We start from the raw sequence: 7,643 nt of genomic DNA, 5'->3' as shown, positions 1-7,643 counted from the left end.
ACTGACTGAGAAGTGGAAGGAATTTTGTTTTTTGTTTACAAAAAATCCTGAAAATTGTGGCATGCATAAATATTCAGCCCCTTTTTAATATAATACCTCAAAATTCAATCTGGTGCAAAAAACACCTTTGAGAAGTAACCTGATGTCTAAGTAGAATCTACCTGTAAACCTACCAAGACATTGCCGTCCACCTAAACTGACAGATCACTACTCATAGAAGCAGCCAAGAGGCCACTGGTAGCTCTAGAGGTGCAGCAGAGATTCACAGCTCAGGTGGAATAATCTGATGAAAGGACATCTTTACTTGTGCATTTCACAATTCTGACCTTTATGGAAAATTGGTAAAAACAAAGCCAGCCAGTGTTAGGTTGAGATTAGATCAAAATTTAACAGTTTGGCTTACAGTATGTTCATAAAACTATGTATGTCAAGAAACTAACTCTTCCCATTACCCTTAACATACCATTGCCACACTGAAACATGGTGGTGGCAGCATCATTCTGTGGGAATGCTTTTCTTTAGTAAGGATAGGGAAGCTGGGTAGAGCTAAACATGTGGCGTTCCTAAAAGAAAGAGCTACACTGGAATAGTTTATAGAAAACCGTATCTTTATGTTCATTGTTTTCCAAGAAGCACTGCAAAATATGTTGCCGTCAGTGTCATTTTCATCTGTGTCTCATAATCATTGATCCAGATCATGACAAAACATGACAAAAGGACTTTTCTGGGACCTAAACCTAGGTCCACAAAGAACAATCATACCCCTGGACCAAACCACCTGCCTCCACAGCCATGACAGAAACAGAAGAAATGCAGTTTGTTACGAGATGTGATATCAAAACAAATAATGAAACTAAAATGGCCCAGTTAAAATCCGGACCTAAATCCAATTTCAAATCCGTTGCAAGACTTATGTTAAAGAAAAAATAGTTTTAGCAGACTGAGTTTGAGATATTGCACAAAATAGAATGTGCAAAACCTCCTGCCACCATATGTGCAAAGACTGACATATCCCAAAAGCCATGTGTCTGGATTTGCAGTGACAGATGGTTCTACGGATGATTGATTTAGAAGGGTGGAATAGAAATGCATGCTCCACTTTTGTTTATGTGAAAAAATTGTGAAAAAAATTCAGGAATTATGATCACTTTTGCACATTGACATTATTATTTGCTTAAGCAAGAAATGGAGACGATCAAAACCTCAGGGAAGTCATTGGCATTGAGAACTCTCTGCTCTATGGTAAGGACTCACAGAAAGAATAATACAGAGGAGCAACATCTCTGCCGTATTCTTTATTAGAATGTCAGAGCTTTTTAAAGGAAAAGTGTAACAATGGGAACAGGGACCTTAACCAATGTAATTCAATTCAGTTTAATTATAAATGGCGCCAATTCACAACATATGTCATCTCAAGGCACTTTACAAAGTCAATTCAATTGAATCATACAGATTTCTAGTTGGGTACATACATTCCAATTAATCTTAATTATCAAGCAGTGCAGTCAAATTCAGTTTATTATTCAAATTGGTTAAAACAGTTTCTAAAGAAAGGAAACCCAGCAGATTGCATTGAGTCAGTGACTTGCAGCATTCACTCCACCTCGATGAGCATGTAGAGACAGTGGACAGACTTTGCAGCAATCCCTTTTACTGAGCATGCATGTAGTGACAGTAGAAAGGAAAATTCAGTTTTAACAGGCAGAAACCTCCTGCAGAACCAGGTCGAAGTGGGAGCGGCCATCTGCCACGACCGACTGGGCTTAAGAGGACAGCGCAGAAACACAGAAGCACTGCTTCAGGAGTACTTTCTATGGTAAAGAAAAGTAAAACATTAAACGACAGCTAAGCAGATGAACTCTGAGTCAGTTTTCAAGTCTAGAATATGAAAGAGAGCACATACAGTCACAGTAGAGGTTCGGCCTGTAGCTATGTCTAAGAGAGAGAGACAGGGTTAAACACTGAAAGACAGGGCCAAGTGTATCTGTAGAAGGTGAGCATTAAGTTGACAGGTCATATTTAGCTTCTAGGAAGAGAAAAAAAAACAGAGGGACAACCTACAGTTTAAAGCTGAAATATCAGCAAATAATACAAAACTGGAGGGTAGTGAGAATGTAGCAGAGTGAGGGAAAGTGGTCATTATGTCCTCCAGCAGCCTAAGCCTATAGCAACATCACTGCAGCGATAGCTCAGGATTACCTGACCATTTTAACTATAGTCTTTATTCAAAAAGAAAGTTTTAAGCCTAGCCTTAAAAGTAGACAGGGTGTCTGCCTCACGGACTAAAACTGGGAGCTGGTTCAACAGGAGAGGAGCCTGATAACTAAAGGATCTGCCTCCCATTCTACTTCTAGAGCAGGGCCGTGCAGAAAGCACTAAAGGGGCAGGTGCTCAAAGTAAAACAAGGGCACATGTAACCAGATTCTAGGGGGGAATATTAACTAGAACCTCAACCAGCTTTTACAGTTCAATGTACTTGGATTTACTACAAAATAGTAAACATGGAGATATACAACTGAATCAAATCTAGGGAAAACTATAACACAGAACACAACACTATGCTTATGTGTATTAAATATTTTATTAGAGAGCTAGGTCACCAGACATATTTCGTTTTTACACAATTACACTGTTAAAAATATAAACAGAGGGGCCTTTTAGTGTACTGTAATAAAGGCCCTAATAATAAAGAAAGCAGCCTGGATGTTCTGTAGTGGAGGTGAAGATAATCCATTCAGAACAGCACAGCTGCATCAAACTTTAACATGGACTGCAGACAACAAAACAAATAAGTTGTTGACACATATGACCTTAGTGTTACATGTCACCATGAGAAAACATAAAGCATACTGACACTGCTAACTGACCACCAAACTTTAGGTTAAACCTCTTCTATTTCTTTGTTTTGTGATTACTGATATAATATATTTTCTTCTTTCCCTCTTTTTTTCTCAGTCCATTCTCTCTCTTTCCTCACTATCTCATTCTCCCTGTGTTGACTGTTGCTCAGTATCTCTTGTTATTTCTGTCTCCATCTCATCTGATCTATCACTTTGCTTCTAGAGGCAAGAAATTAGCCACTAAATAATTTACATTTAACTACATTACATCTGAACATCAATAATAACTCAAACTGGTTGCTTGTAAAATTCAACATAAGTGCACAACCAAACATCTATATGTTAACTATAAAATTATTTTTATATGTATTTTTGTTCTTACCTGTTGTATCTTTTTAACCCACATGGTTAACAATCCTCCACCTCTTGCTGCTTCAAGCAGCTCCTCCCTTGTTTGTTGCAGACGGCATTCTTTACAAACCATCTTGGAACTAAAACAAACACATTATGAATTATAATCTAAAAAATGCACCACTTAAAATTCACACACTAGTATCTAATTAAGTTCCTAGAAATGAGTCATTATAAATTTCTTCAATAAAAAAAAAAAAGAATGATACAATTTTATAAAATCATATCTTAGACTGAAACATAACCACATTATTAGTTGTGGAGACAAATTTTGACAGAGAAATGTGATATAATGTACAAAATTATTTGGTATTGGCAGGCTGTTTACTTAATTCTAACCTCTAACAGCTGACTGATAGATGAATAACTGCATTTTCATTAGTTAAATATATATAAATTGCAGCACCAATGCATCATCATCATCGCATATCTCCTCAAAGTAGCTTTTCTACCAATATTATAGTAATACTGCTGAATACTTCTTGAGGAAGCTTAGGTCCTTTGGTGTTTGCAGCAAGATGCTGCATATCTTCTATAAGTCTGTTGTGGAAAGTGTGATCTCTTCTACCATCATCTCCTGGGGAAGCAGCATCAGAACCAGGTACTTAAAAAAGCTGAACAAGCTGATAAAAAAGGCTGGCTCTGTTCTGGGGACTCCTCTGGAACCTCTGGAGATCATTGTGGAAAGACGGATTCTTCATAAAATGAAGAACATTATGGAGAACCCTGAGCATCCTCTTCATGAGACTGTCCTACAACAACAGAGTGTCTTCAGTCAGAGGCTTCTTCAGATCTGCTGTAAGACGGAGCGCTACAGGAGATCCTTCCTACCCACAGCCATCAGCATCTACAACGGCTCTTTGAAGAAACCTACATAATATGAGCTATAACAACATTTAATTTCCCTTTGGGATTAATAAAGTATTTTTGAATTGAATTGAATTGAATTGAATTGAATGAAAGTTTTTTAGACACCTACAGAGTCTTTAGCTACCTGCTAGCTAATAACACAACAACAATAGGTTCTCCTCACCTGTCTCCTCCCACTCAGAGATCGCAGACTCCTCTCCTTCCTTCTCCTGCGCGTGTTACAAAACTGTCATCTTGTCTGACACGTTTCGTTTATCTCATAAATTCACTCACTTACCTTTTTTTTTTACCAGCAACTGTTGTCATGTAGTTGTTGTCATGTAGTCTCTTTTATGAAATAACATATTCAGTAGCAATATTAATACATGTTTTAATTAGGTGTCAGAGAAGCGCTTATGGGAGTAAATAAATAAATAAATATTTTGAGAGACTAGGAACCACCAGTAAACCTGCAGTCTGAGAATGAAGTGCTCTGTTAGGAACATATGGAACAATCAGATCTCTGATGTATGATGGAGCTAGAACATTAAGGGCTTTATATGTGAGGAGGAGAATTTTAAATTCTATGCTGGATTTAACAGGGAGCCATTGAAGGGAAGCTAAAGTAGGGGAAATATGATCTCTTTTTAATGTTCATCAGAACTTTTGCTGCAGCATTTTGGATCAGCTGAAGGCTTTTAACTGCATTTTGTGGACATCCTGACAGTAAATAATCAAAGTAGTCCAGATTTGAAGTAACAAATGCATGGACTAGTTTTTTAGCGTCACTCCTGCAGAAAGCTGTTTTATATGGGATTTAAATGATATGCCCTGATCTAAAATAACACCAAGGTTTTTTGCTTTATTACAGGAGGTCAATTTAATGCCATCAAAATTAATTAATTGACTAGGCAGTTTTTCTTTTTCAAAGACTTTGGTCCAAAGATGACAACTTTTGTCTTGTCTGAATTTAGAGGCAGAAAATTTGAAGTCATCCAAGTTTTTATGTGTGGAAGACATACTTGTAGTCTAACTAGTTGGGTGCATCAGGATTTGTGGATGAATAAAGCTGAGTATCATCAGCATAACAGTGGAAATGTATCCCATGCTGTCTAATAATTTTACCAACAGGAAGCATATATATAGTAAAGAGAATTCTCATACTACTCTCCAATTTTGCATTATTTGCTGTTATTTCAGCTTTTAACTTTATGTTCTCTCTCTTTTCTCTTCTTAGAAGCTACACCTGGCCTGACTCTGTGTCTACCTGTGACACCTTTCTGGAGAGGGGCATCGTCCGAGCTTCTCCTGGCAACAACTTAATGCTCACCTTCTACCAATGATACACTTTGCCCTGTCTTTCAGTGTTTAACCCTATTTCTCTCCTAGACATAGCTTCTGACTGAGCTTCTACTGTGACTAACTCTATGTGCTCTCTTTCAGACTCTAACCTTGAAAACTGTCTCAGAGTTTATCTGTTCTTTCTTTCTAGGTGAAACGACTAAAGGAGCTACATCCATTAACATTTACTTTTCCTTCACAATGAAAGTACTCCTGGATCAGTGCTTCTGTGTTCTCTTTGTGTCTCTGCTCTGTTCTCTCAAACCTCCAGCCGGTCGTGGCAGATGGCCGCTCACACTGAGCCTGGTTCTGCTGGAGGTTTCTTCCTGTTAAAAGGGAGTTTTTCCTCTCCACTGTCGCTACATGCATGCTCAGTATGAGGGATTGCTACAAAGTCAACGCCAGTGACTGTCCACTGTCTCTACATGCTCATCCAGGAGGAGTGAATGCTGCAAGTCACTGACTGGATGCAATCTGCTGGGTTTCCTTAGATTGAAAAACGTTTTAACCAATTTGAATAAATAACTGAATCTGACTGCACTGTTCGATAGTTAAGATTAATTGGAATGTATGTAACCAACCTGAAATCTGTATGATTCGACTGAATTGACTTAGCCCATTTTAAAGTTACCCACCTTCCACACAATGCAACAGGAAACAACACTCTCCAATTATTTTTACCTCTGCCTTCCTCTCTCCCTGTTGGATGGAGTAAGGGGGAGTCAGATTTTTCCTAAACCGGCTTAGTAATGGTTGAGGTGCAAACACACACTCTTCACACATTTCTGCTACCTGTGCAGCCCCTTTTCTTTTTCAATTGTTGTAATATGTCTGACAGAGAGAGGTACCCCCAATCTTTGTGGGTTTTAGTGTAACAATGACCACCAGTGGGCTCTAGATGGACAAACGTTATCAGCTTAATATTTTACTTAGTACCCCTACACATAGCCCATTCTAAAATGGCCAAACTCTAACACTAAGTAGTTTATTCTAAACTCCCCAACAACCCCGCACCATTCCAAACCCTTTGTGAAAGTGCCTTGAGACAAATTGGCGCTATATACACTGCTCAAAAAAATAAAGGGAACACTTAAACAACACGATATAACTCCAAGTAAATCAAACGTCTGTGAAATCAAACTGTCCACTTAGGAAGCAACACTGATTGACAAGCAATTTCACATGTTGTTGTGCAAATGGAATAGACAACAGGGGGACATCTTTGGCGATTAGCAAGACACACTCACGACCGCTACCTCTGCCTTTGTGCAAGGAGGAACAGGAGGAGCACTGCCAGAGCCCTCCAAAATGACCTCCAGCAGGCCACAAATGTGCATGTGTCTGCACAAACGGTTAGAAACCGACTCCATGAATATGGTATGAGGGCCCGACGTCCACAAATGGTTGTGCTCACAGCCCAACATCGTGCAGGATGCTCGGGATTTGCCAGAGAACACCAGGATTGGCAAATTCGGCACTGGCGCCCTGTGCTCTTCACAGATGAAAGCAGGTTCTCACTGAGCACATGTGACAGATGTGACAGAGTCTGGAGACACCGTCGAGAGCGATCTGCTGCCTGCAACATCCTTCAGCATGACCTGTTTGGCAGTGGGTCAGTAATGGTGTGAGGTGGCATTTCTTTGGAGGGCCGCATGGCCCTGGGTTCCTCCTAATGCAGGACAATGCTAGACCTCATGTGGCTGGAGTGTGTCAGCAGTTCCTGCAAGTTGAAGACGTTGAAGCTATGGACTGGCCCGCCCATTTCCCAGACCTGAATCCGATTGAGCACATCTGGGACATCATGTCTCGCTCCATCCACCAACGTCACGTTGCACCACAGACTGTCCAGGAGTTGGTGGATGCTTTAGTCCAGGTCTGGGAGGAGATCCTTCAGGAGACCATCCACCGTCTCATCAGGAGCATGCCCAGGCATTGTAGGGAGGTCATAGAGGCACGTGGAGGCCACACACAATACTGAGCCTCAGTTTGACTTGTTTTAAGGACATTACATCAAAGTTGGATCAGCCTCTAGTGTGTTTTTCCACTTTAATTTTCTGTGTGACTCCAAATCCAGGCCTCCATTGGTTAATAAATTTGATTTCCATTGATGATTTTTGTGTGATTTTGTTGTCAGCACATTCAACTTTGTACAAAACAAAGTATTCAATGAGAATATTTCATTTGTTCAGATATAGGATGTGT

This window comes from Girardinichthys multiradiatus, chromosome 8 (assembly GCF_021462225.1).
Source record: "Girardinichthys multiradiatus isolate DD_20200921_A chromosome 8, DD_fGirMul_XY1, whole genome shotgun sequence".
NCBI classification, from domain to species: Eukaryota; Metazoa; Chordata; class Actinopteri; order Cyprinodontiformes; family Goodeidae; genus Girardinichthys; species Girardinichthys multiradiatus.
This window is presented reverse-complemented; position numbering follows the sequence as displayed.